Raw genomic sequence first — 23,535 nt, forward strand, 5'->3', positions numbered from 1 at the left:
TAATATAACCTATCTTCATTCAATAAGAATTTTTTAAGTATCTATAATGTGCTAGAGATACAAAATTTAAAAATGAAACAACCTTCAGAGAGCTTCCTTTCCATGAAGATGGAGAACATGTACATAGAGAAATAACCACATAATAGATTCAGAGTAATTGTACACTCCTTCTTGATAGGGAAAGCACTAGCAACTGGGTATAAGAATTGACTTCCTGTAGAAGGTGAAACTGGAGGGTTAAAAGAAACCAGGGATTCTGACACTGGCAAGATTAGGAAAATACTGCGGAGGGATGTGGTGAAGATCAAATGCCTTTTTATAAATATAAATACCAAAGGCTTTTTGTGTATGTAAGTGAGTGTAAATGTGTTTGAGCACATACCTGTATAAATATTGTGTGTGTGTGTGTAGCTTTGCAAATCTTAAAGGAGTCTATGAATTTTTTTTTTAGGTTTTTGCAAGGCAAATGGGGTTAAGTGGCTTGCCCAAGGCCACACAGCTAGGTAATTATTAAGTGTCTGAGACCGGATTTGAACCCAGGTACTCCTGACTTCAAGGCTGGTGCTTTATCCTAGCCGCCCCGTATTAAACAAGTCTATGAATGTCAATTGTTATTAGGGAATAAAGAGATGCTTAGAGCTTAGGCAAAAAAGTTGGAACATCAGAGGCAGAGGTATTCTGATTGTAGGGCTTGAGAAGGCAGGGGAAGCAAATATAAAAGCAAAATCAGAAGAACCCTGAAACACAGATGCTGAAAGGAATCTGTGATCAACAGTTGGAAACCGGTTCTCTGATCTGTTAATTGAAAAAGGCATCCAGCATATCCACACAGTATCTCAGCCTATGTTAAGAAAGGAAGTTTTATGTACGAATCTCAATTCTCTGACCTTTAGAAACAGGTTCTTTTGGTTTTGATCCTGGCTAGACTTACAAAGATCTTTCAAAGTTGGGGAGGAGGGAGGTAAAGACATTTTTTTGGCACTCTATCTAGAGAGCTGGATCTGGAGTTAGAGGATCTGGGTTCAAGTCCTGTTGTGTGACTTTAGGCAATTCTCTTAACATCTATGGACTTTGATCTCTCATCTTTCCATGGGGGTGGGGGGAGAGAGGTGGTGTCCAATTGATATAACCTGTCTCTATTTAACAGCAGCATAGTTACTGTTACTCAGTCATTTCAGTCCAAGTCTTCATGACCCCATTTGGGGTTTTCTTTGCCAAAGATACAGGAGTGGTTTATCATTTCCCTTTACAGATGAGGAAATTGAGGCAAAGACAGTTAAATGACTTGACCAAGGTCACACAGTAAGTGTCTGGAGGCCATATTTGAACTCTGGAAGGTGTCTGTCCACTGTACCAACTAGCTTCGTCCTGCCTTTTATTGTCTTAGGAATTTGCCTGGGGAAACAGATATTAATGTCCTCAGGATATGAACACAGGACGCCCTGATTTGAGACTGCCTATCCACTTAACTCCATTTCCTTCTCTGTAACTGATTTTCATTATCTGCAAAATGGGAGTTATCATAGTTTTACTGGCTATCTCATTGTTGAGGACAAAGGACTTAAAAGCCATTAAAACACTATGTGAATATCAATATTTGTCCCTTAGAGCCTCAGCCCAGGTTGTCAACATTTTATAAAACTTGGACCCTGAAGTTGCTGCTCTCTTCTTTCTCAAGCCCTCATCACATTCTAATTTAATCAGCTTTGATTTGTATAATCATCATATTCCCACTCTGCCCCAGTACATGGTAAGCTTCTCTAGGGCAGCCACAGGGTCACTTTTTATTTTTTTTCATTTTTGTATATTTAGCCCTCAGCAGAATGCCTTGCATTTAGTAATAACTTACATTTCCATAGCACTTTTATTGATACCAAGTGTTTTCCTCACAACAATCTTGGGAAGTGGGTAGTTTGTATATCTTTATCCCTATTTTACAATTAAGGAGACTGAGGTTTGAAAAGGCTTAAGAGATTTGTTGAAGATCAGTGAAGCCAATAATATCAGACCTTGGCTTTGAACCCAACCCCCTTAGATCTCCTTTGGCCTATTAGATCCAAGCCGTATTATTTCTCAAAATGTTATTCCTTAATCATAAAACATCATCATTATTTTAACCAATAAGTAAAAACCAGAGCAACAATCACTTTCCTTAAAAAAAATCAATCAATAGACATTTATTATTAAGTATCTGTGATGCTCCAGGAACTGACCAAGTGGCTCTTAATAATTCTTTTTGATTCCTTCAAATTTAAATGGACTGAAAAACTGAAAGTATTATTCATTATTTATTGACTAATTGTTTATTGACTGACTGATCAGGGAAGAAAAACTTCAGATTTGTGACAAAGGCATCAAAAAGCATAAACAATATAACTTGGACTGATAACCAAGAAATTTACACTAGGGTGAATGATGAGACTTGTATCCAAATCTAAACTGAGTCTTTTCTTCTAAATTTCCAGTAAATGCTGAATCTTCTAAAGAGTTGGAAGAGACCTAAGAGACCATCTCATTCAACCTTTCTTCCAATGCAAGAATTCCCTCTATAATACTATAACATTTCTCTTTTTTGAACATTTCTAATAATGGAGATCTTCGGATCTCAGAAGGCAGCTGATCCCACTGTCAGGCAAATCCAATTGTTATAAAATTCATCAAATCAAAATGTATCTGCTATTGACCTTAGCTACTCCTTCAACAAATTCTATTTTGACCCTTTGGACATTTTGCAAACATAACAAAACTTCAGTGTCTCAATTTGCTTCAAGGAATAAGGTCTCAGTGAAGGTGTCCCCAACTCTGATTTGGAAAATATACCTAATAATCTCCTTTAATAATGTGGGGATGAAGGAGTTTTATGAAATTGTTAAAAAAAATCACTATTTCACTTTAAATAAACATGCAATGGAATATTTTTGAAAGCTGACAAGAGAAAGGATTAATGAATCAAAGTCTACAATTTTCACAAAACCTAGAAAATCAAGATAATTAACCCACACAAGTGTAAAAAAAGATCCTGAAAATTAAAAGAACAATAAAATTAAAAATAAAAACAATTGTGACTACTTAAGAGAGATAGCTAGATGTTTTTTAAAGGGTAAAAATACTGACAAACTATTAGTTAATTTGATTTTTAAAAAGAGGAAAGAAAATCAAATTAACAAAATAAAAAGGGAAAATTCATAAGAATGGAGAGGATATAAAATTATTAGAAAATAGTATTCCTGGATTATAAATCAATTGAATTGAAAATGTCAATGAAATGGATTAGCTATAAAAATATAAAATAGCAAAAATAATAAAATTAAAACAAGAATTAGATTGCCCAAATAACTTAATATCAGAAAGAGATATCAAGCAAAGACATGAATGAATTTCTATGGAAGAAAACTGTTTATAAATCCTGATACATTTAGAAATTAATTCTTTCAAACATCTCAAGAGCAAATGAATGCTATATATGCTATAAAATTGTTAAAATATTTTTTAAAATAAGGAAAGAAAGCATTTTATCAACCTCTTACTGTGAAACAGGTTTGGTTCTACTTCCCTTATCTGGGAGGAGTAAAGCAGAGAAAGAGAACCATAGACGCAAGTCACTAATTTACAATAATATAATTATTAAATAAAATATTTGCAAAGAGATTGGCATACCCTCAAAATTATTAATATCAGTAACTTCAGTTTGTATCAGGAAGATGCAACATTAAGAAAACAATTAGCAAAATAAACTATATTATTAGCAAATACCATATGATTACATCAATATATGCAGAAAAGACTTTTGGTAAAGTGTAGCCCTTGTTTATGTTAAAATAGTTTAAAACATTAGAATTAATGAACAATCACTCAGTGTGACCCAAAACATTTATCTAATATCTAAAACTAAAATCACTTGCAATGAAGACTCACTGGAAGTCTTCCAAATAAGATTAGAACTGAAACGATAACCACTGTTTCCAGTATTATTTGATAAAATGCTAGCAATGCTAATCATATCCTTTTTAATTCTTATTTTTTAGTGTGAGAAAAGAAAGAAAGGTAGATGTATTATTTCACTAGTGATATAGTGGATATAGTGGACAAAGGCCAGATCAGGGAGTTAGGAATACCTGAATTCTAATCTTCCCTCTGACCCAAATAGTCATTTAGGCAAATCACTTAACTTTTCAATACCTTAGGGAATTCTCTAACACAGTAAGTCACAGAAAATTTAATAAACTGATTTTGATAAAATAGTAGGATACAAAACAAATATGCAAAAAAAATCAAGAGGGATAGAAAGCAAAATACCACTTTAAAAACTGAGAAAATATAGTACATATATTGAAATTAATGTAGCAAGATGCACAGAGGTCTTACCTGAATAGAATAAATTAGAAACTCTTTGAAAGTAGCGACTGTTTTGTTTCTGTTCTTGTTGAATAGAATGGATAAATGAATGGATTCAATAATACAAAGTTGTTAGAGTTAAATAAAGGATAATTTTTCAAAAGACTGCTAATATTCAATGTTTGTGATGAGGTCACTCAAATATAAGAAAAATAATTTTATCCAGATTTATCAATTTTTATAAATTTAACACTATATATGAAACATTTTTCAAGAGAATAGTTTTTATATTCAAATACAAAATGAGATCTCATCAATATAGAATTTTCCTCTAATGTTATAAATCAAAAGCTATCTATACATAATGGTTTTGTAGAACTCTTGCTAGTATCCTCTGGTGTGTCCACTGGAAGGCCTCTAGGACTTCCTTTTCACCTGACATCATTAAAGTACTAATGCAACAAGAAATAAAACTCATTTGGAGGAATTTAAGGGCATCAAGTATCTAGGAGAATAAAAAAAATTGGAACAGTGCATTGGGTTATCATCAGATCTCAAATTGTAGTAGAAAGCTATAATAATAAAATGATATAAAATGGGTAAAAGTGACAAATGTTGGAGGGGGTATGGAAAAATTGAGACACTAATTCATTGTTGGTGAAAATGTGGAATTGGTAGAATTGATCCAATCATTTTGGAGAGGAATATGAAATTATGCCCAAAGAATTCTCAAACTGCCTTTACCCTTTGGCACACAATACCCCAACCAGATCTATTTCCAAAGATGATTAGGGAAAAAAAGAAAAGAAATGCATAGATCTCTTTGTGGTACTAAAGAACTGAAATTGTAGAGATGTCCATTAACTGAGGAAGGGCTAAACAACTTATGGTATATGATTGTGATGAAATAAAAAACAATGAGCTTGATGATCTTAGTAAACTAGTGTTAGATTTTCATGAAATTATAAAGAGCAAAATGAACAGAACCAAAAGAGCATTGTATACTGTAATACCAATATTTTGAGAATGACTTGGAATGAATAAATCATTTTGGTTATTATAAATACCCAAATGAACCACATTTGAATAGATGTAGGATAAACAAAGTGGAACCAAAAGAACAATTTACATAATTACTACCACTATATAAATGAAAATAATTTTAAATGGTAACCAAATAGATCAAAAACATTGGTATTAACTTTTAAGGAACACACCCACTCTTTCTTTTATTTTAGTTTTCCTCCAGGAAATGTTTTTAAAAACACATCTTATTGAAGTCTTTTATCTTTTTGTCACAAAGACAATCTATACCCATTCTCTCCAAACTTGATTGAACCCTCTTTTAAAACTTAGGAAAACAATTCAGCAGAAAACATCACAACCATCACCTTGTCTCACAATACATGTAATAGTCTATTCTCATAACATCCCCCCCAAAAAAACAACACATACTTTTGGGCTATAAAGAATGAAATATATTTAATTTTTCGTTCTTGGGACTTCCAGAGTTCAACTTCTTTTCATTGATTTTTTTCTGATTATATGTCATTATGTATACTATCTTTTGTTCCTGCATCCTTTGTTTTGTATCAGTTCATATAAATCTCCCCTTTTTTGAATTCCTCATTCATCATTTCTTACTTTTTATATAATAAAACTACATTATATTCATATTATAATTTTTCAGTCATTTTATAATCAATTCTACTTTGTTTCTATTTCTTTACTATCCTCAGTGCTTCTATGAATATTTTGATATAGCTTAGATCTTTGTTTTTCTCTTTGACTTCTTTAAGATAAGTATCAAGTACTGATAATGACTGGGTCATATATGATGGACTATTTGAATCACTTCTCTCTCCCTTTCTTTCAGTAAATGGAAAACCACTAAAGTGTAAGCTTCCCCAGATCATAGATTTAGAGCTCGTTTCACTCTGTGTCAGGGATCTCAGATATCCAACCTCTTCATTTGATGTCTGAGCAATCTGAGACTCAGGGAAGTTAAACAAATTAAGTAAACAAGCAATTATTAAGTGTTTTTGATGGTCCAAGCCCTGTGATAAGCAAGTACAAAGGTAATTTTTGGTAGTCAGGTTCCAAACTCAGCTCCCCTGATCCAAAATATGGCATTCTTCCCACCCTTCCATGAATATATATTGTTGTTCCAAATCACTCTTGTATGCTGTTAAACGGACCTGTTGGGGGAATTTTACATTGTGGGGAATTTAATCATGAGGATTTGGATGCTTTGTATCATATGTTTGAACAAAATTTCTCAATCTAAAAAAAATAGAAAAGACTTGGGTTCTGTAGTTTAACTAAGATTCTGTGGGTAACTGAAGGAAAACATTCTTCAAGAAAAGGTATCTTTCAAACTATGGTTTGGCTTTACCCACCTCTTTGCTCTCATTGTATATTGTAAAAGAATGCTGAATTTGAAGGCAAAAGTCCTGGGTTAAAAGTGTTATCAGTAAGGTCATAAATAATTAAAGTTGAGCATGGGAAGAGAAAAAAGAAGCAAGTATGGCTAAATCCTTCTAGGCCATTGCATTTCTGCTCAAAACCACCTCATAGAGGACAGAAAGCAGAGACCAATTTCTATTTGCTCTAGGGCTTTATAGGAATGTATTAATTGCCGATCAAAGGCAACTGAGCAAACTAACATTCATTTGGGACTAGGCAATTCAGCTAGTGGAACTATCCATATAAATCAAAGAGCTCTGGGGTTCTTGGCTGCTTCAAGTATGGAAGGCAAGGAGAATTTAGCAGAGTCCTGTTGGGAAGTGCAATTTATTTATGTTTCTGATAGTATCAAGTGCCAAGTAGTATGCACAAGGAGTACCTCGGTCTTCCTCCTACAAAAGAAGCTGAAAGATCTAAATTAATGCCTCTCTCCTATGTGGGTTATCAAACAGAATGAAGTGTTCCTTGAAAGAGTGAAGGACATGTTTCAAGAAGAAAAGAAAAGAAAAAGAATTTGTAAAGGCAGATAATCCTACTATATATCAGGGGGTTGGATTATGGTTCAGAGATACAGCTGGAAGGGACCTTAAAGATAATTTGAGTCCAGCTCCTTCATTTTGCAAATGAGAAAACTGAGACCAGATACAGTCACATGATTTGGCCAGGGTCAAACAGAAAGTTATCTAAAGAAAAGGGTAAAAAAGGAAAGAATTATTGAACATTTTGGAGGAAATGAATTTGAGTCTTCCTCAGGAGGGAGCACCCCACTATTTCAAGAAGTGATGATATGGATAAAGAGGTGCCATTTAGAAAGATCATCTTGGAGATGATGAACATATGGAGAAGAGAAAAGTAGTGATGACTAATGACTTTTTGCAAAAGGCTGATATTAGTTTTTCTAACAAAAACAAATACAGAAGTCTGCTGTCTTTTCATATATATGGAGAGTGAGGGAAAAACCTCCCAAGAATTGTAGAACTTGCTAAACCACTACCCATTGCTGATGAATGTTATGGGGATAAGGTATACGTATCCAGGAGGACTTAGGAAGGTTTGGACAAGAAATTGAGAATATTAGGGATATAGGTAATTTTTTTTTTATTTTGACTTCAGATTGGAAGGAAGGATTTTAGAAGACAAAGAGATCTGGGAAGTGAACACCTAATTCAGAAGAAGTTGTTTGAGGACAGGATTTGAATTTTTGAAATACAGCTGCTTAAACTATAGGACTTAATCAGAGATAGTATGTGCTTAGAGGAATGGTTTAAGAAACACACACATATACACACACACTAATATATATATATATATATATATATATATATATATACATATATATGTCTCTATCTATCTATCTATATACTTAAGAAATTGAGAGGGATTAAAGTGGCAGTGGACAATACAAGAAGAATCCTAGGTACATATTTTGCTCATGTGGTGTCTACTCAGATGCCATAGAGAGTAGTAGATACAACAAAGGAAGAAGAATAGTGGCAATAAGAATAGTGTCATGAGGAGTCATAACACCCAGGAGACAATATATAAGAAGAAAGCAAATGATACAACCCAGGCAACAGTTATCTGTATACAAATGTACTGTTGCTCAGTCATTCAGTTGTTTCCATCTTTGTGACTCCATTTGGGATTTTCTTGGCAACTATTTTGCCATTTCCTTCTCCAGTTTATTTTACAGATGAGAAAACGAGAGGCAAACAGGGTTAAATGACTTGCTCAGGGTCATTCAGCTAGTAAAAACCTGAGATCAGATTTTCAGTCAGGTCTACTGATTGACATGTCCAATACCCTATCCACTGAGTCACCTAGGTGCCTCCACTAATAGTTTTGACTTATAGACAAGATAAAGAGATTTGGCTTAGGGGAGGCTAGGTGGCACAGTGGATAGAGCACTGGCCCTGGAATCAGGATTACCTGAGTTCAAATCCGGCCTCAGACACTTAATTACCTATTTGTGTGGACTTGGGCAAGCCACTTAAACCCATTGCCTTGCAAAAAAGAAAAAAAAAACTAAAAAAAAAGAGATTTGGCTTAGATGGTAGTACAGTTGGATAAGTAAAGAATAGGTTGCATGAGTCAGTCCCAAAAAAGCATCATTAATGGTCAGTGGTGGGATTCAAATAAACCAACTGGTTCTCTGCTCTAATGATCGTTTTCAGTATACAAAAATATATACTGAAGATACTTTAATATTTCATGCATGCAATACTCAAATAAGAACAATTAAAAAGGTACACAAAACTAGATTATGTTATAGTCACAGTAAACAAATGTATCCTTATAGAGTGAAAGCAGTCACATGACCCCAGCAGCCAATGTTGGAACATATGCAGATCCAAAACTCATTCTACCTATTCTAACTCTTTTTCTTCTACTTCCATGGCTTCTGAAATGGATGATAAGATATCCCTTGAATCTATATTTCTATTGATTCATTGTGTCTCAGCTTCCTGTTGGTTTTGCCATTCCGGGAACACCAGTGCGCTCATAATACCTGGGGGGAATTTTGTGTGGAACACAAAGCAGAATCAAATGACAACTTGTCACTCCCTGCTTGTTTGGTACTTTTTCTCTTTATGTTATATGTTTGTTTACTGAAGTAATAAAAATGAGGGAATTAAATGTAAATTTCATCAAAGGTATGATGTTTTAAGAAATGAATAAGTATGTATTAGATAGTTCCATCAATTTTTTCGAGCTATAGACGGAGTGAACATTACTACAAGTACTTAGAAAATTCTATTGCACAAATGAATATTAAAAAAGAGTAAGAAAGTAAGATGGGGGGTGGAAATTGTAAAACTCAAATAATATCTTAAATAAAAACAAATTAAAAAAAAGAGTAAGAAATGTGAATTTGTGATTTCCACATTGAATGGCTGCCCAGCTCCCACCTTAGAGAGAATCCTGATTTCAAGAGCCATTTTAACAACTGGTATGCTGAACTCAGCATAAAATTAGATATCAATTTTGCCAAACTGGTGCAAACCAGCTGAATCCCACCACTGTTAATGGGCTTATGTAAGGAAGTGGAAGGTCTTGGGAGTTTGTTCTTGGCCTTGGACTATTGTTCAATGTTTTATTTTGAGTTTTTTTTAATCAATGATGGATGAGGAAGGAACAGATAGCATGCTGATCACATTTGCAGATAGTATGAAACTGGGAAGTATAGGTTCTAGTCCAAATTCAAGATTTTGACAACCTAGGACAAAAGTTGACGTTTAACAGAGATAAATGTAAAATCATATACTAATTTTTAAAAAGTCAATTTCACATAAATGACAGGAGGTGTGTTGCTAGGCAAAAGGTGGCTTTAAAAAGCTTTTCCAAAATTCTTTTATTTTTAAATTTTCCTTCTTTTATTATGATCTTAACAAATGTGTATATTTCTACAAAGAACATTATATATGAGACCATGAATCTTTGTTGCATATAACTTTTTGAAAAATAAATGTGTTTTTTAATAAATATGTTTTAAAATTAGTAGGATAGTATCAATACTATCCTGCCTGACATAGGTTTATGTGGGGAAAGATCTGAGTGTTTTGCTGGTCTAGAAGTTTAATATGAGTCAAGAGCCTGACCTAACAATCAATATGTCTAATATAATTTTGGACTACATGAAGAGAAGACATGGTTTCCAGGACCTTGGAAATAATAATGATTATGATGATGATGATATTTGTATAGTGTTTGCCAGGTACTGTGTTGAGCACTTTACAAATATTATCTCATTTGAACTTCACAACAACCCTGACATGTAGGTGCTATTATTGTTCTTTTGCAGTTCAGAAAACCAAGGCCAAATGAAGTTAAGTGACTTTCCCAGAATCACACGGCTAATAGGTGTCTAAAAAGAGATAAGGGAATATGAGAAACAAAATATTGTATACATTGTCAGATAAATTTCCTATAGTTGATCCTCTGTTTATTTTTTTAAAAAATACTTTTCCACAAAGGAATATTTAATCTGCAGTGGGTTGGAAGATACATAAACCCAAAGTAGAATGGTTTCCCTTTATTGGAAGTTTTCTAGATAAGGTAGATGACCACTGTTCACAACTAACTGATCACTATTTATTAAGTAATTACTATGTGTCAGTGACTAAACTAAGAAAGATTTTGGAAGGGGGCATATAGTGAAGTGAAAATAGTACTGATTCAGACCTGGGTTTGAAGCTTTTTTACTACTTATTTACATGTTACTTAATCATTATCTCTCTAGACCTCTAAAGAGGTCATTTTAAAGGTCATCATACTTTTAAAATGAGAGGCTTGGACCAGATCAGTGGGGTCAGTTTCAAGTAGAAATAGAGACAATAAATCCTATTTAAGGATCTTTGTGGTCACCAATGACTAAGAAGCCATGTATTTACATTATCTATGTTCAATTGTATATTTATTTATTTTGTTAAATATTTTACAGTTACATTTTAGTCTGGTTCTGTTGTATTGGGGAAAGTTGATCCTATGTTTGACATCTCTGGATTAGATAATCTTCAAGTTCCTTCCAACTTCAGATGGATAATCTATATTCAGACAATTCTTACTTATATAAATTCATATTATGACAATTCAACTCTATGGTGAAGAAAATTAAAATAATACCACTTTGATTCCTGACATTATTTTTCCATGTCCTTGAGTTGAGCTCAGGAATTTGTCTTTTCCTCTGAGTTAGTTAAAAGCAAAAATTACAAGAAAAGTTATTATCAATCATACTGGTAGCCCCTGCAATATTTCCAGGATATATTTGCTATTTTTTAAGCCCTACAACTTAACTTGGTACCATCCCCAAAAGATCTATTCTCATCTGTCATCATACAATTAGGGAAATTTGTATTTCTTCCAAGATAGTATGTCTGATAGTTTTGATCCCCTGGTAAAGACTTCAAAATGTGATCTGTTACATAAAACCATTACTACAGGACAGCTAGGTGGTGCAGTGGATAAAGCACTGGCCCTGGAGTCAGGAGTACCTGGGTTCAAATCCGGTCTCAGACACTTAATAATTACCTAGCTGTGTGACCTTGGGCAAGCCACTTAACCCCATTTGCCTTGCAAAAACCTAAAGAAACAAAAACAAAAAACAAACCATTACTACTCCTTAACTGAATGTGAATGTTCCTGCCCCAACTCTACAATCTATCACTTTTTCTCCAACTCTACAAAGACCTCTTCTTTGTTATGTGTCAATAAGGAGAATCCTCTCCTCATTGGGGTTGCTGGCTTTTCTGAAGTTGCCAGGCTGACCTACTATGTTAAGAGTTATACATGTCACTGATTATAAACTGATTTTACTTGGAGTTCTGTACCTCACTTAAACATGATTGTCTCGCATCCAAGACCATCTTCATCATCTTGATCCACATCTGGTCACTGGATTCAGATGACTCTGAAGGAGAACGTGAGGCTGGTGACTTAGCACTGCACCCCCTCACTCAAATCCAATTCACATACTTGTCATGATATCACCTCCCTGATGTCATGGTCTTCTTCGGGAACAAAGGACAAACGTCATCATCTAGATCCTCATCACACTGTAATAAAGATAAAGGTTTTGTGTGGAAGGGAGTAGATGAGAACAAAATATCTGTAAAATGGGGGAAGAATAGCATTTCCCTCCCAGGTTGTCGTAAGGATCAAGTGAGATAATAATTGTAAAGCACCTAACCCAGTGACTAGAAAATAGTAGATGCTTAATATATATTATTTTATTGCACATTTATAATCCATACCAAATTGCACAGTATAACCTATACCAAATTGCTTACTGTCTTGGATCAAAGGAGGGGAAGAATTTGGCTCTTAAAAATTTTTAAATGATTATTAAAATTAATTTTGCATGTAATTATAAAAAATAAAATATTCAAAAATGTTAACTAATATACATAAATATATGTTAAAAGTAGAGAAAGATCATATAACCCTTTAGAAGGAAAACTGGCCTCAGAGTCAGGAATTCTGGGTTCAAGTCCTGGCTATGTCACATGCTAGTTGTGTGAACCTTTGTGAAGTCACTTAACCTCTTAGTGCCTCTGGAAATGTTTGTAGAATAAAAGTTACATAGCACTGGTCCATCATCATTATAGGAAGGAATTCCACCAATTAAATCATAGGTCTGGTTAAAACTTATATATTCATGCATATATTTAATAATTTGTGCATGTGATACTTCCCAAGAGAATGTAAACTCCTTGAAGGCAAAAAGTTGTTTTTTTTTTTAATTATCCATCCTTAGAATAATTTGGGTATATAAATCTCTTGTTATTATATTAAAAAGCCTTTTTTGAGCTCATATGGAGCAAAAGTCTTAATGTTGTGACCTTTGCACCTATGGAATTTCTAATTAATAGGAGAAAAGAAGGGGGCAGCTAAGTGGTGCAGTGAATAAAGCAAAGGCCCTGGAGTCAGGAGGATCTGAGTTCAAATCCGACCTCAGACACTTAATGATTACTAGCTGTGTGGCCTTGAGTAAGTCACTTAACCCCACTGCCTTGCAAAAAAAAAACCAGCTAAAAATATGACTCCTGGGAGAAAAGGTGACAAATAAATATAAGCCATCTCCCACATAATCTGATGACTGAATAAAAGAGAATTTTAGTGGAGAAGCGGTTCAATCTGGACCTTGTTTAAAGGCATCAGTTCCACACAAGGTTGGAGATTTCCTACAAAGAGAATCAATCAATTGCCTCTTTCCTGGAGACCTGCTTATGTTTGAGGTAGTCAGCAATCAATTGTTAAAAGAGACAGTCCCTGCTCTCCTGGAGCTTACATTCATTCTAAGCTTGCATCTTGTTCTTATAAGGACAAGAGGGCAGAAAAGGGGAAGGAAGGTAAGGAAGAAAAGAGGCTTGCCAAAACCCACGATCAAGCTTGATATCAATTTTGTTACTATCTTATTAAATTTAATATGTACTTAACCTCCTTTCCACACCAAACCGTATCTAACAGAAGTTCATGGGTTGTAGATTTTTCTTCGCATATTGAAATGTTTGTGTTTGTTTATGACTATTAAGTTCATTATAAAAATAGATGCTATATTTATATATGTGTATATATATGCACAATACACACGTACATCATGTATATGCATGTATATATTGTATGTATATATATAAATATATTATTTTCAAAAGTGAGATGCCACAAGCTGGCATAAAATGAATTCCCAGTGGGGCAGAGAGAGGGCAAGCTATGTTTAGGGAGGTGTCAAACTAGTTTTCTTAACACAGGCAAGCTGTCTGACACTCCCCTGCCTCTTATTCACCTCCCATCTGTAGGGGTTAATAATAGAGCATATGGTATGTGCTCAAAAAATATTTGATGATTGACTGATCAAGCAACAGTTCTGGGATATAGCGGCTCTCCTCATCACATAAATATAGATATATCCTGAGTATGCTCTGCTTTACACATAGATGGAGCAGGCAGCTGCCTACTTAGTTTGATTTTACAGATAGAGGAAGGTCCTCCTGCTTTCATGATTCATTCCTTTGAGTTCAGCATTGCCTTATGTGTAATTTAGGAGTTTTTTCTTTGAGAATACAATTCTCCCAAGAGGAGAATATTAAATCTCTAACACTTTGGTGTGGTGTGAATGAATTTATCAGACACTTTACTCTAGAGGGACCTAGGAGAATCCTGAGGGCTTAAAGATTCTGTGTGTGTGTGTGTGTGTGTGTGTGTGTGTGTGTGTGTGTGTGTGTGTGTGTGTGTATGTGACAGAGAGAGAGAGATAAACTATGAAATAATTCTCCTGTCAGACCTGACCCTTAGTCGTAGCAAAAGGAGAGGAACCTGTTGTCTAAGATGAGGAAGACTAATTTACTGCAGTGCTTCCTCACAAGGTTAGAGACAGCCAGAGATGCCAGCTCAGCAATTCACCCCCTAGCCAAAGAGCCCCCTCTTCAAAGTAATGATTTTCTAAAAATTGATTTTTCCCCCTGCCCAATGCTGTAATTAATTTATCTAAAACAAATTGGTCACTGGAGGAAGCCCCAGACCAGTTAGGACTAGAATAGACACTCTGATTAATTCAGTGAATATCTGCTGACAACCAGCAGCAGGGGTTGGGGTGACCCTTGGGTTGGGTGAGTGGGACTTCAAAGCCAGAGGGGAATGGGGGTTCTGCTGTGCAGAAAATTGCAGTCTAATTAGAGGCTACTCACAGACCATGTATTCCCACAGCCAAGTGTGCCTCTTTTTAAGCAAATTTGAAATATGAGCATCTGGACATACCTAGACTCATAACAATCTCATCTGGAAGTACTTTTAGGATCATCAAGTCCATTTCACAGCTGAGGAGACTGAGGGTCAGAGAGACAAGTGACTTATCCAATATCACAAAGCTATGTGTTGGGAGTTGTGGGTTGACTTTGGTCTGATTTTGAATGTGATGTGCTTTCCATTATTTGATCATCTTTCTCCCAACAAAACAGTTAAATTAAGAATTACCGATTTACTCTGGAAATATTTCATTAAGAGAGATTTATTCCACTTCAAGATTCCTGTAAATAATCAGTTTTCTATTGCATTTACAATAGGAGTATATTACAGCAGTGAATTATTTTAGATCTTTATAGGGATGTGTGATTTCACTGTTAGAGAGAATTCCTGGATAAACAAATTCTCATATCCCTCTGGATGAGGGTACCTTCTCTGCAACCCTCAGTCTCAGATAGTTACCTAGCAGGGGTGTCAAATATACCAGCTATTGGCCACATGGTAGTACATAACATTCCTGGGTGCTACTTGAGCCAGATTAAAATGTAATTGAGAACAATTTAACAAAATAAATAAAAATAAAATAAAACAGATAATATCACATCTTAAAACTAAGTCAGTATTCAGCTGGCACTGATTCTTATGTATGGTTTAGTTAGTGGCCCTCAGTTTCTATCTGAGTTGGAGACCACTGGTCTTGAGCTGGAGAAGTTAAATGACTTCCTTAGAGTCATATAGCCAGCATGAGTCAGAAAGAAGTACTTGAACCCAACTCCTTTTGACTCTAATGCTGGTTCTCTATTCTACCTACTCATATAGCTTCTCTTGGTTTTCACAGAATCAAAAAATATTAAATGTTATGGAGGCTGACACTATTCTTTTTACAGAGGAGTTCCGAATTGTTCTCCAAAATGATGGGAGCAGTTTATAGTACCAACAGCAATGAATCAATGTGCTTCTTATCCCATGGTCCTTCCACTATTTCTTTTTCTTTCTTTCTTTCTTTCACCAATCTGATGGGTGTAGAATAAAAATTGCTTTAATTTGTGAGTCTCTTAGTGATTTGGAGCATTTTAATATGGATTCTTTCCTTTGAGATCTATCTGTTTATATCCTTTGACCTTTTAGCAATTGGGAAATGTGACTCTCATTCTTGTAAATTTGAACCACCACTTTATATTCCTTGTAAATGAAAATATTATCAGTGGAATTTACTACAAAGATTCACACCCTTACCCCCACCCCTACCCCTCAGTTATGTTTCCCTTCTGATCCTAGCTATATTGAACTTATTTGTATAAAACCTTTTTAAATTTATGTAATCAAAATTATCCACTTGATCATCTCTGTCCCTTGTTTAGTCATGAACTTTTCCCCTATGCAGAGATCTAATGGGCAATTTCTTCCTTACTTTTCTAATTTGCTTATGATGTCACCCTTTATATATCAGTCATGTATTCAGTTGGAGTTTATCTTGGAATATGGTATTAGGTGCTGATCTATACCTATTTCTACAGTTTTCCCTGAAGTGAAATAGTGAGTTTTTATCCCAGTTCCTAAGGAGTTTGGAACCTAGCTTTTTGTGAATAGCACAATTCTATTCACAGTTTAGGTTACTACTATCTTTTTTTTTTTTAGTCAAAAATATTGATCATACGTTTTTCTTAGTCTTTTTTTTTGTATGTGTATGAGAGAGAGAGAGAGAGAGAGAGAGAGAGAGAGACAGACAGACAGACAGACAGAGGGACAGAGGGACAGAGATAGAGACAGAGTCAGAGAACAATGGGGAAGGTGTGTTGACTGTCCTTCCAGATCCTTTATTCAAAGTTCACTGTGTCCTATTGTGAAGAACTCTTTCTCCACATAGCACCTTTTGCCTATATCCAGGCGCATCTCAATTCTAAACTCGTCATAGAATCATGAAATCTTAAAATTGGAAAGGACCTCAGATTATTCATTCCAAATGCTATCTTATTAGGAATCCATTTTCTGACATCCCAGAAAATGGCCCTTCAGTCTGCTTGAAGACCTTCAGCAATTAAGAGCACAATGCATTAATAAGGGCCGTTCATTCCCATTTCTGAATAACTGATTATTATGAAGACTTTTCCTTACTCCCAGATATCTGCCCTCCTGTAACCTCCACCCCTTTCTCCTTCTAACTCTGCCCTCTGGCTCAAGTCCTTCTTCATATGAAGAGAGTTCCAGCCCACATTGATGGCTCCTATCCTGACCCTCCCACAGCCATTATTATCTGTCCTGCACATTTTGTCACTTGGTTACATCCTGTCTTGTATTGTTCTTTGTTCCATGAGTTTAAGTCTTGTTAACCCCTCTCTTGTTGCCCTTAACAGAGGACTGTACAGACAGGGGCTAGACGGCTCACAAGAAGCAGAGTCACTGAGTCTGAAAGCTGGAAAGGACTTTAGAATTGTGATGACATGTTATTTATGATGTTTAGCCTGGAAGGACCTTTAGAGACCATCTAGATTAATCCCCTCCTTTGACATGTGAAGAAACTTAAACCAGGAGTCGGTAGATCCAACTAGGAGGCAGTAAATGGTTGGTTGTTGAGTGTAGTGTAGTGTACTTGAAGGTAGAGGATCAGGGTTCAGATCTTTCTTGTGACCTGGGAAAATTCCCTTAACTTCTGGGTCCCGCAGTCATTCAGTCATTTTTTTCTGTTTTGACCAACTCTTCATGACTTCATTGGGGTTTCTTGACATAGATACTGGAGTAGTTTGCCATTTCCTTCTCCATCTTTTTTTGATAAAAGAGGAAGTGACTTTTCCAGGGTCACACAGCTAGTAAGTGTCAGAATGAATCTGAACTCAGGAAAATAAGTCTTTGTAACTCCAGAATCAGCCATCTATCCACTGTGCCACCTAGCTGCTCTTGGGGGTTCAGTTTCCCTACCTATAAAATAAGGGGTAATATACACTAGATGCAACCTCAAAGATCCATCTTAGGTCTATGATCTATATCTATATACACTAGAAGGCCTATCCCATTTCTCTCCATCTGTGATCCTAAGTTCAATGGTAGGATTCTCATTTCAATCAGTCCTTTTTCCCAGTACTTGTATTAAATTGGGTAGAAGTCAGTTGAGATGAACTAAATGGAATTTAATTGAATTACAATGGAAAAGATAGATATAAAGGTGTCTCTAGATGTCAGAACTGAAGAGCAAGTCACTCTGAGGAATTGACCCAGGCTCTAGTCTTCTTTTGGGAATCCTTAAAACCAGAGTGGTCCCTTGGGAAAATCCCACCTGCACCCTAAACAGGGCCAGGGTGGGAGCCCCCTGGGCTTGGCCAGAGTCCTATTCGGGTAATTGCCATGTGCCCTGCCTAGATTCCTCCAGCGACTGCTGACTGAATGTGGCATTGTTCACTTCCTGTCTCGACCTGCCAGCCGGTGCTGCCGAGCAGGCCTTCCCCGGCCCGACGTGGGCGTGCCTTCCTCCAGGAGGCTGCCCCAGGGGAGAGAGGCCAGTTTCCAGAATGTGCTGGAGACTGACTCTGCCTGGGGACAGGGGGCTCCCCTGGGCATGGGACAAGCCAGGGGTGGGGGCAGACTGGGAAGCTCAGATTCCTACAACTCAAGGCTTCCTTCCCTCTTCATCCCCACCCCCCACCCCCCTTCTGTCCCCTCCAAGTGTGCCCTTTTGTGCTTCTGGGAAGGGAGCATTACCTTGCTGAGAAACAGAACAAGAAATTGGGTGAATCCTGGCTCAGTTATTTGACCAGTCAAATGTCCTCTATAAAATGTAATTTAAGATGTCCCAAACCTCTTAGATATAGAATATAAAGATTAGAGAGACCTGGGAGATCATAGCAGTCAATCTTTCCATGATACAGATTAGTAAACTGAAACTAAGAAGGAAAGTGATTTATCCAAGGTCACACAGATAGTCCAATGCCAAGATTCAAACCCTGAACTTCAAATCTATTATTCTTTTCAATCCATTTCACTCTACTTTATAAGCCCTAAAATGTTCTTTTTAAATGAATCATCATCATCATCACCATTATAAAACAGGAGTAGGAACATTTGTATAGCCTTGCTCAAATGTATGGAATGTTTGGAAACCTTGAAGTGCTATGAAAATGTGAGTTATTATTATCATTTGTAATAAAACTATTCTAGAATCCCTACTCTGGAGCAGTCTATGACCCATAGGAGAACTAATATTCATTATCAAATATTTACTACATTTTCACTGTGAGAGACATGCTGGTCTTGGCTTACAAAGACAAAATGAAAAAAAAAAGCCCTTTACTCAAGGAGCTCAAATTCTGTGGAAATCTTCACTCACAAGTAGTCCTCTTTCCCTCTCTCTTTCTTTTTCAGTTTCTTCATTTCTTTTTCTCTTTTTTCTTTCTTTCTTTCTTTTTCTCTTTGCCTCCCTCCTTCTCTTCCTCCTTTTCTTCTTTCCTATCTTTCTCCCCCTCCTTTCTTCTTTCTTTCTTTCTCTCCTGTTCCTCTATTTCTTTTTCTTTTTTTTACTCTTTCTCTCTTTTCTGGACATTGATGGTTTTTTACTGTTTGGAAGACAAGCAGGAAATGAGGAGATTCTCCTATTTCAACATCCAGGGACCCCAAAGACACTCCAAAAGACTCTTCTTTAAGTCTTCTTAAACCTAGATATAGGATCTTTCTGCCCAGCCTTTAGTGAACTCCTTCAATAATATCATATCATAATTGTGATTGCTTCTTATTGCCTCATTGCTTTTGTTCCAGTCTATAGTGGAAAGTTGGGAATCAGGAAACCTAGTTTAAACCCTAGAGCTACAATAAGTAAAAGTTATGACAAGTTACTTCTCTGGTCTAAGTCCCAATTTCCCCATCTGTACAAAGATTAGATTGAAATTCAAGAATTTTCTCCAACAATATAGTTCCATGATTATTTCTCCCATTCTATTTGATCACCTATCAGCTGAGAAATCTGCAACTCTTATTACAAACATTTAAAGCAGCAATAATCCTGCAGATGAGTATTTGTTACACTCTGATCTTCTTGGAATGGACCTGCAGAGAATTGGAGGAGATAAGGTCAGAGCCCCAAGGAGTTCCAACATTCCTGTGTCAAAGAACTGTCTCATGGATCTCCCAGAAAGCAGAATCACATCACCCTTTTCCTGATGCAATCTATAATCTCTTGTTGGGGACTCCCATGTTCTCCAAATCTTCTAGTGATACCTTGCTGTGGAGATTGTAATAAAATAAGGACCAATGCAGAACTTTTTTAGCTTCATAGTCACAAGTAAGAAATGCTCAAAGTAATGACCTTAGATCAGGGAGAATGAGGGTTAAGTAAAATCAGTGGTCTTTATTTACAACTGAGTAATGTCAGAAGGAAAGGGACTTTTTTTTTTTGGTCTTTGAAAGAGAAAGGATGACTCCTGACTCCTTGAGTCTTTCAGGTTACTCTTTTTTGGCTTCTCTGTACTGAAGGGTATTAGAATTTAAAGGAGACCATCTATTCTAACCCTCTCACTTAAATTACATAAATTAAAAAAAGTTAACTGATGTTTTTTGTTTTTCTATCACCCTCATTTATTTTTTAAAAAATTTAAAAAGTAAATATGGTTTTTTCCAATTACATGTAAAGACAATTTTAATATTCATTTTTATAAGATTTTGAGTTTGGATTTTTTCCTCCCTCCCTTCAAAGACACCAAGTTTTCTGATGTAGGTTATGCTATGGAAACTTATAACAAAGATTTAAAGAAAAGAAAAAAGAAACCAGTTCAGCAAAACCAACCCAAGCATCATCAATGTGTCTCACAGTATATGTAACATTCCACACCCATAGCCCCCACCTATGAAAGGAGGGAGGTGCATTCTCTCAACTCTTCCGTGGAGACAAGCTTCAACCTGCTCATTTAAATTTTTAAGTTTTTATTGATGCTTTTTGTTTTTACAATACAGTCATTTCCAGAGATCCCACTCTTTCTCTCTCTCTTGAGCCTTCCCTGGTAACAAAGAAAAGCAGTTAAAAGAAAAGAACACTGAGGTCATGTGTGTTCTGACAACACATGGCATATACTATTCTACCCTAGTAGAACTCCAGTGGAATACCCAAACAGAACTGTCTCTCTCACTCAGGAAATGAGAAATGCATATCTTATTATCTCTCCTCCAGAATCAGTATTGGCTTTTCAGGAACTCAAATAGCTTTTCTGTGATCTCTTCAGTTATAGTAACTGTCTATAATAGTGCTCTCCAACCCTTCACATCTAAAAGAAGAGACCCAGGAAAAGAATTTACTTGTTAAAGGTAGTGAAACTAGGATTTGAATCCAAGTCTTCTTTTTTAAATTTTTATAAAAGCATTTAAAATTATAATTAAATGTAATGATAGTTTTCAAGATTCATTTTTTACAAGATTTTGAGTTCCAATTATTTTTCTCCTTACCTCCACTCCCTCCCCACCCCTCCCCAAGACAGAAAGCAATCTGATACAGGTTACACATGAAACATATTTCCCCATTAATCATATTGTAAAAGAAAAAAAAACAGAAAAGGAAAAAGTCACAAAAAACAAATTTTAAAAAAAAGTTAAAATTATATACTTCAATCTGCATTCATACTCCATAGTTCTTTGTCTGAATATGGATGGCATTTTTCATTAGGAGTCTTTTGGAATTGTCTTGGTCACTGTATTGCTGAGAAGAGCCAAGTCTATCACTTGTGATCATTGCCCAATATTTCTATTACCATGTACAATGTTTTCTTGGTTCTAGTCACTTCAGTCAGCATCAGTTTGTACAAGTCTTTCCAGGATTTTTTGAAATCCACCTGTTCATCATTTCTTATTGCACAATTACATTGCATTACATTCATATGCCAAAATTTTAAACCCAAGTCTTTTAAGCATATCTAAATTTGTGTCCCAGTTATCTATGTTCCTAACACATCCTTCTTCATCTTTGTTCTTCATTCTCGAGGAAGACCATGACATCAGGGGAGACTATATCAAGACAAACATATATGAATTGGATCTGAGTGAGGGGATGCTGTGCTAAGTCACCAGTCTCACTTTCTTCTCCAGATGCATCTGGGTCTAGTGGCCAGATATGAATCAGAAGGACTGAAGATGGCCTTAGATTTGAGGCAATGAGGGTTAAGTGATTTGCCCAAGGTTGCACAGCTAGTGAGGGTCAAGTGTCAGAGGCTGGTTTTGAACTCAGGTCCTCCTGACTCCAATGCCATTCTCTATCCCCTGTGTGACCTAGGTTGTAACTTTCTTACTAGTTGTAAACTCCACAACTGTCATGTGTCATCTTGGCATCACCAACAACTAGCAAAGTTGGTGCTAAATAACCAACTTGAACAGATCTGAATGAAAGACAGAAGAAACTTCTCTTGACCAGTTTATATGCTTGTGGGATATGATTTCAGAAGCACAGGATAGATCCATATAGCAAAAAGAACATGGGCTCAGGTGTGGAGAATCCTACCTCTTTCACTGACTTTGGGGAACTGGCTTAATCTTTCTGGGTTTCAGTTTTCTCATCTATACAGTGAAGGGACTAAGTTAGATGACTTCTCAGGTCTCTTCTAGCTCTAAGATCCATCTCCTGTCTATTCTATCCCCAGACCAAAGGCAGAAATGTCACCATTTTTCTCTTATTTTCAACTAGTAATGTTTTTTAAACTTCAAGTACCATGGAGAGTAGTAAATGATTGTCTGCTCTGGTGCTCCTGACCCTTCAACTTTTGGAGGAAGAATCTCTTTTTTCTTATTTTTGGTGACTGGACTATGACTCAAGAAGTGACTCAAGAGGGACGGAGAAGAAGGGAATGGATACTCCTTCTGAGTTGGTTAGTAGGTAGTAGGACCTAGTACCTTGATTTAGGATACAAAGCAACTTATTTCTATCATACTACACAACTGATTTCATAGTGATTTCAAGTGATAGTTCTAAAAATGAGGCTTACAGAATATGATTCCTAAAGAACTGAACAAAACAAAAGATGGGGGAAAGAAGGGTAATTTAGATCTCTAATTGCTAATATGGGATGGTGGAAGGAGCAAATCTTGTTTTCTGGAAACCCTACCTCGTATGAGGGACTTGGAATGACAAAGAACATGTAGAAATTTATCCCATGAATGGACAAAAATTTTAAAAGTAGTCTATGGGGGGGAGGGCCGCAGTAGCTAGGTGGGCAGTGGATAGAGCACCAGCCCTGGAGTCAAGAGGACCTGAGTTCAAATCCAGCCTTAGACACTTAATAATTACCTAGTTGTGTGACCTTGGGCAAGCCACTTAATCCCATTGCCTTGCAAAAACCTTAAAAAAAAGAGTAGTCTATACAGGGAAAAAGTAAAGAGGGATTTTAGGTAAATGAACACTTCTAAAATACAAGACCATAACTAAATGGTTTATAAAATAATTTAAGAGGATGGATGTATATGGGATTCTGAACCATGCTCCTTTTTGGACAGGGAGAGGGAAAGGTTAACAACAAAAAAAAAGAAAGGAGA

The sequence above is a fragment of the Macrotis lagotis genome, chromosome X (assembly GCF_037893015.1).
Source record: "Macrotis lagotis isolate mMagLag1 chromosome X, bilby.v1.9.chrom.fasta, whole genome shotgun sequence".
NCBI classification, from domain to species: Eukaryota; Metazoa; Chordata; class Mammalia; order Peramelemorphia; family Peramelidae; genus Macrotis; species Macrotis lagotis.